This window comes from Diceros bicornis, chromosome 31 (genome assembly GCF_020826845.1).
Source record: "Diceros bicornis minor isolate mBicDic1 chromosome 31, mDicBic1.mat.cur, whole genome shotgun sequence".
In the NCBI taxonomy this organism is placed as follows: domain Eukaryota; kingdom Metazoa; phylum Chordata; class Mammalia; order Perissodactyla; family Rhinocerotidae; genus Diceros; species Diceros bicornis.
Window position 1 is genome coordinate 18,657,479 of NC_080770.1, and position 7,593 is coordinate 18,665,071.

General features: G+C 34.5%; 1 long non-coding RNA gene across 2 annotated transcripts; it reads right to left on the reverse strand.

Annotated features, from left to right (window-relative positions):
- Window positions 1-4,084: 4,084 nt before the first annotated feature.
- Window positions 4,085-6,859, reverse strand: LOC131395669 (uncharacterized). Of its 2 annotated transcripts, none has more exons than XR_009216372.1 (4): window positions 6,596-6,859; window positions 5,948-6,083; window positions 4,327-4,434; window positions 4,085-4,235 (listed from the first exon to the last, which is right to left on the reverse strand). It is a non-coding gene; the product is annotated as an uncharacterized LOC131395669 (long non-coding RNA). The 2 variants fall into 2 exon arrangements; XR_009216373.1 differs by having other exon boundaries at window positions 6,592-6,859.
- Window positions 6,860-7,593: the final 734 nt, after the last annotated feature.

Consider the following 7,593-nt stretch of genomic DNA (forward strand, 5'->3'; position numbering starts at 1 on the left):
AATTATTTAGCTACCATATTTTCAAAATTAGGAAACATGTTCAATTTGACTACCTAGTAGGGGAATATATAGATTTTTTAAAGTTAAAAAGAAACTAGGTTCTAGTGTGAATTCTGAAGGTCCAAAAAGTGATTTCAAGGATTATTAACATCCATCATCTGAGTAAGGCTATTTATCAATTAGCGGTAAACACTTATGTAGAAAAGACCTAGGCAGTGGTCAAGTTTTATTTAGTCATACACTTAACAAAATCTGTATCATGCAAAACTACATTATCTAGCTTTTGTTTTCTACATACTAGATTTAGGATTTAAACATATCATCAGAAAGACTTTCCTTCAATATCAACTCCAGAATCTAACTCCAAACTGTCAGCAACCTGCAGTGCTAATGACAGTAATAAGGTTATTAAGCTTATGCTTAAGCTTAAGGAAGACAAACCAGTCTTCCTGGCCAGGGGAGGAACGACTGTCTCACATCCAGATGTGATAATGGTCGTGCCTGAGGGTGAGCTGACAGTAAAAATGACAACAGCAGCTACTTTTTCCTACTTTTTTCCCACTGATTTACTACGTTACAAGCATTAGCTCATTCAATCCTCTCAACAACACAGAGGCAGCCCAAGTAGTGGTAATACTTAGGTAAACACAGTGGTCATACTCTCCAGGTTCAGATCTCAGTGCTGCCACTGTGTGACTTGGATCAAATTACTTCAATTCTCTGTTTATGTAGAAAATACAGTGTTTGAAATGACTATGCTACATTCCTTTAATACATACTAAGCAAATATTATGAAAACACAACATTGCAAGAACATATGTTCAATAAATGTTGAAAAAGTACCCAGATATATTTTATCTTCTATCATTTTAAGATGTACTCAACTTGGGCCGGCCCCGTGGCTTAGTGGTTAAGTGCGCGCGCTCCGCTACTGGCGGCCCGGGGTTCGGATCCCGGGCGTGCACCGACGCACTGCTTCTCTGGCCATGCTGAGGTCGCGTCCCACATACAGCCACTAGAATGATGTGCAACTATGACATACAACTATCTACTGGGGCTTTGGGGGAAAAATAAATAAATTAAAAAAGAAAAATTAAAAAAAAAAAATAAGATGTACTCAACTTAGACAAGAACTTACTTATTATCATGACTTCCGATAAGTTTTAAAGACATATGCAGAAATGACTATCTCCTAATAGTACTAAATTTTACCTCAAGAAAGATGTGTTCTTGCTACAGTCTAATAAATAAAAATATTTATATAACACATAAAAATATAGAAATATTAAAGGTCTGAGTTTAAACCCATCCTAAAATTCATCTGGAATCTCAAGAGACCCCAAATAGCCAAAACAATCTTAAAAAATAAAAATAAAGTTGGAGGACTCCCACCTCCTGATTTCAAAACTTACTACAAAGATACAGTAATTAAAACAGTTCGGTACTGACTGGCACAAGAACAGACATATTGACCAAATGAATAGAGAGCCCAAAAATAAACCCTCACATACATGGTCAAATGACTTTCAACAAGGGTGCCAAGACCATTCAATGGGGTAAGGGCAGTCTTTTCAACAAATGGTGCTGGGAAAATGGACATCCACACACAAAAGAATGAAATTAGACCCTTACTTTATACCATATACAAAAATGAACTCAAGATGGATCAAAGACCTAAATGTAAGCTAAAACTATAAAACTCTTAGAAGAAAACAGGGAGGAAGCTTCATGACATTGGATTTGGCAATGATTTCTTGGATATGACATCAAAAGCACAGGCAACCACCACCAAACAGCCCAACAAAAATTAGACTTCATCAAAATTAAAAACTTTTGTGCATCAAAGGACACTATCAACAAAGTGAAAAGACAACCCACACAATGGGAGAAAATACATGCAAATCATATATCTGATAAGAGATTAGTGTCCAGAATATATAAAGTATTCCTACAATACAACAAAAACCCAATTCAAAAATGGGCAAGGGACTTAATAGATATTTCTCCAAAGAAGAGACAGAAACAGCCAATAAGCACATGAAAAAAACGTTCAACATCACTAATCATTAGGAAAACGGAAAGCAAAAACACAGTGATCACCACTGCACACCCATTAGGATGGCTACTATCAAAAAACAGAAAATAACAAATCTTGGCAAGGATGTGGAGAAACTCTAACTGTTGTGCATTGCCTTCCTTTTCCTCTGGATGATTTATACTACATTGATATACTCAGCAAGTCATCTGCATGCTTATATATTTACTTATTTATTTAAAAAATCCAGGCAAGGATTTATTTAACAAACACTTACATAAATATATTTACTTATTTATGTATTTATACTATTACTTTACTGCCTCCCATTCTCCTATGTCTCTTCTCCTTCCAGTTTAATCAAAACATCCTCCACAAAACACGTTCAAAAACAACCTAAGGCCCCAATCCACTTACATATAACAAAATATGACCACAACACTTACACAACCCCAATCAATAGGTTGTGATTCTCATTATCATTCCATTAAAGTAATATGAAATTTCTGTTATACATAACCAAAAGTCAACCCTAAAATCTCATAAGATAATGATTTTCAATTTATAAATTATTATTTATCCCCCTTTGTGCCACAATTCTCTTTGAGTCATTTTACTGGTCATCTGCATCACAGGGAATAATAAAGGAAAAAGAGTGAAAACATGATTTTACCAAACTGCCTATTATCCTAGAAAAATATATGGTGGAAGAAAAGGTTAAAATAATTTGCTGAAAGGGGCTTAGGTGTGAAATAATCGTTGGCTCACTGTGTGAGAGACTTCTCCACTGTGTTTTACATTCAGTCATCATCACACATTTGGTGAGCGATAAACAGTACCTTAAATTTAGTACTAATTTTATATTGTCTTTCTTACAAAATCTGTGAACAGAAGGAATGAGAAAATAGATATGTAAATAATAAATAAACTTTAAGTAATGATTAATGCCAAGTATTTAAACTAAATTTCTAATACTTTTTTCAAAAGTTTCCATGGAGTATAAGTGAATCTCCACATGGACACTTCATGTTTCTACAACTCTCAGCAACCTCACAAGGTGTCAATGAGCTACTGATGGAAGGAGCATGTCCCACATCCCATTAATTAATCACAAAGGAGACAAAAGATATAAGCATTAATCTATTTCAACTCAATTTACTGTTTATCAAAATGCTACTATTAAAATTACTGTTAATCATTGCTAATCCCAGGTTAGATGAAAAAATATCAAAATTTCACATATAATCTTTAAAATACTTATCTTTTACAGAAATTCTTTCATCCCATAAATCATGTCTGCTTACAGTTTACCAAAAGGAGAAAATTATTTTAACAAAAAGGAATAATGTCTAAATTTTACCTTGCCAGGCATATTTCTTCCCATTTAAATCAATAGCAAAATCTTCAGGGTAGAAGTCAATTATACTAGAATCCCGTATCAGGGAGAAAAGCAAGGATTCAAAACAAAAGTCACATATTTCTGTTATAAAGAATTTGATACAACTTTCATTCGAGTTATCAGGCCTGATAAGAAAATGAAGTTTCATTCCTTTTAAAAAATGTTATTAAGATATCAGGTCACTAATCCCAGGCCTAGTAAAAACAAAATTAACAATTTTATTTTAAAAGATGAAAATAAAAAGGCCTTACTATAAAAGAATTTTAGAACTGACGACTGTGGGCCCAAGACAGTGAAGAGTTTATTAACTCTAATAATTCCTACTTCTCAGCTGGGTGTCACTCTTTCTAGCTAGGACACAAAACACATGCAGCGGTGACTGCAGGTAAACCAGCCTTCATGCTCTGGTACCCACCACACATGGCTGGAACCAATAAAAATAATGACTTACAGGTATGCTGAGAACAAAGTGACTGTTACAAGAATTTCTCCCAAACACATATCAATTTTATTTACCGGGTAGGGTACTGATGACCAAGGAAAGCAGGGAAAAAAAAGTAGTAAAAAATATACAGAAGAATCCAAATACTTTTACTTTGTTTCTGGACTTCACTATTGTAACTATAAGATGCAAAAGCAATTGTGACTAGTGCTAGCAAAATGTACGACAAAAATCCAGTTATCAACACACTCAAAAACTAAGACACTCACAGGATCACTCATGAGCTTCCGCCATGATGGAGGTAGGAAGTTACCACTTGCAGCTGGAAAAACTCCCATAAGTTGTTCCAGTGGTTTAAACTGCAAGAAAGAAAAAAAATTTAAGATAAGACACAATTTTTATCTAAGCCAAAATTCTACAAATGTTATGGCTCTAAATACTCAAGCTTACCGGTTTAGTACCCTTCTCAAAATCAGAAGGCATGTCTGCAATACCTTCAAAGTCTGAAGCAAATGGTGCATAATGAAATGGATAATACCACTTCCAGGAAGCGCAGCCCTAAAATCAGTAAAAACAAACAAAAAACAACAACAAAAACAAATCTATGTTAACGATGGACACGGTAAAGACAAAAAAATTAAACTATCAACCTATAATATTCTACTGATAAAACATATGACTTTTGGTATATATTCCATATATTAATTTTTTTCCATGAGTCCTAAAAGATGTTTGGATTAAATCTAAACTTTTACTTCGTATCAACGGCTCCTTGATTTAAAAAATACTGCAAAGCATCTTTAATAATCAGTAGTTAATACCAAACTTTATATTAACAAACACAATTTGGTGAAGACTTTTATCCTTCAAATGTGTTTGGTGACATTTCTTTCCAACTCGAGAGCTGCTATCATCACATAAAATGAAGAACAACTGCAGCTGACACTCACTGAGTGTACAGGTGGGTAAGGGACATCACTAGAAGAGTGACTGAGCATAAAAGAGCCAAAAGTTTCATTTTACAATTCCCTATTATATTTTCATGTGACAGCTTTCTCTTTACTTTAAAAATATTTAAGTAAACCAATCAAAAAGAAAAAACAGTAAGTTATACTCAAAGAAAAGAGAAGGCTTCCTGAAATGAGTTTTGACTCTGTGCCTAGTGAATTACAATCCTGAGGGTCAGAGCCGGCCCAGTGGCACAGCAGTCAAGTTCACATGTTCCACTTCAGCGGCCCAGGCTTCGCCGGTTTGAATCCTGGGCTCGGACCTACTCATCGCTCATCAAGCCATGCTGAGGCGGTGTCCCACATAGAAGAACCAGAAGGATTTACAACTAGGATATACAACTAGGTACTGGGAGCTTTGGGGAGAAAAATGTTGAGGGTCGGAGTAAAACACGAAATGAGAATATTTTACAATTGATACTTAGTGTATTAAATTACTTTCTACTTTCCAACAAACTTCACCTATTCCCAAGTCACATCAAATTTGCTTCACTCCCCAAGCACAAAACCAGGTATTATCAGTGCTACAATCCCCTATATGTCCGCCTAATCTCTCACCAATCTGACATCTCATTTATCAAAAGCTTTAAGTCAGATACAGATTACGCCAATGAGAATGCACTTCATGTAACATCACTACACTATATGGAGGAAATGGTATCATTCAAATTCCTTTCAAATTCTTACCAGTTATTTTCCAGGCTTTTGTCCTTTGTTCAGTCATTTAGCGACTGTGTATTAGTTACTCTGTTATTTTTTATTCCAATTAAACAAAACAATAAACTTTAATAATTTTAAAGACCAAGTATTCTCAACCACAGTATTTAATGCTGAAATTCTTTAGCATAACAAAAATTAGCTTCGTTTATATATTAACACCTAAGGAGCTTCAAAGGCTTTACAAACAAATCTTATTTAAAGTAATGAATTTCTTTATAGGAAGCTTGAAAATATGAGTCTGGGTTCAATTTCAGAATATAGCTCAACATCACACACTATTATAGAAATAACTATTTTCTTAAAATGATTAACTAGAGATTTAGAGGAAAATATTCATTTTGTACCTGGTAATAATATCGAAGAACCCAGCAGAGCCCTTCAACGTAAGACTGTACAACTTTACGACGGAATTTGTCATCAGCTGCATCAACATCAAATTTGTTCTTGTAGTACCGCTGCTTCCAACCAGCTTCCCAAAGCCTAAAAATCAGGCAAAGCCAGTTCATGTTGAATTAATACACTTTCAGTAACTAGCTAGCAATTTATCATCCAAATCAATTTACACTTAATATCCAGGTAAAATGTAAATGAGTTAAACAGTAATATTAACATAGCTTCATTTAATTATTTCTAAAAAGTCCACTTTCACAGGATTTATCATCAACTTAAAGATAGTTAAACGTTAAAAACTCAAACACTGATTCTAGAAAGATCATTACAAAACTACAGTAAAAAAAAAAAAGAGAATAACCATTTATTAAAGTAGATACACAACACATGTTTGCTCAGATTTTCATACTGTTTTACATGTTTTTTTGATTGTAGAACAATTCTAAAACTAGATTTTAAGAGGCAAATACTGAAGATATTTTATATAGTTCAAGTTCCTCAGTTTGTTAAAGTATATCTAAATTACACAAAGAAAGTCAACTAAATTACTTTTTTAAAAAAGAATAATCTAGAAGCCAGGCAGAAATTATGTATATACCTACTCTCCCTATCCTTGGGCCTTCTCCCTCATTCAGCAAAGCGTTGCTGGCATAAGTGAAGGACACGGACACACACACACACGTTCTGGTAAAACTTAGAAGGAGGTCATCAATTCACTAAATTTTCATTAATCACTGAAAATACAATGTGAAAAACCACATTTTCACTCAAAGTATATTTTTTTATTTTTTTAAGTACTCATTTCTCAATCTCTGAAAGATTTAAAGATGCCAAAGAATACTAAAAAAAAATCAAGAACGATCAAGAACATCAGGATGATTCTCCATTAAGGGCTCTTCTCTACCATGTGCCAGATCTTACTAATTAATTGCAGTCATGTTTCAGAATACACCATATCAATTTTTTTTATTTACTTTTTTTTTTGAGGACAATCAGCCCTGAGCTAACATCCAATGCCAATCCTCCCCCTTTTTGCTGTGGAAGATTGGCCCTAGGCTAACATCCACGCCCATCTTCCTTTACTTTACAGGGGATGCCGCCACAGCATGGGTTGACAAGCGGTTGAACCTGCGAACCCCAGGCTGCCGAAGCGGAGTGCGCACACTTAACTGCTGTGCCACCGTGCCGGCCCCTACACCATGCCGATTTTAACTTTGCCCCCACGCAAAAGATTTACAGAACATCAATTAGGAGAAATATCTTCTATCCATAATGTTGAATATCACTATTTTACAGAAACTATTAATGAAATAAATGCTAAGAACTCCAAGCATTTCTTGATAGAAGCAATTCTACTTTGATTATCTGCAGCACCAAAATTAAACAATAAAGTACTAAAAAAATCAAGTTAACTATTAAGCTGATATTGATCATGATGGCTACATGGTAAAACAAAAAATATACTCCAAGAGTTGCAGAAGCAGAGGATAAAAACTCAGATCAGGTAAATGCTCAATCACAAGTCACCACAGATCTCTGAATCTGACATCAAAAGATGTTGGGAAAATACAGAACCAGACATCACACTTCTGAAGTTTCT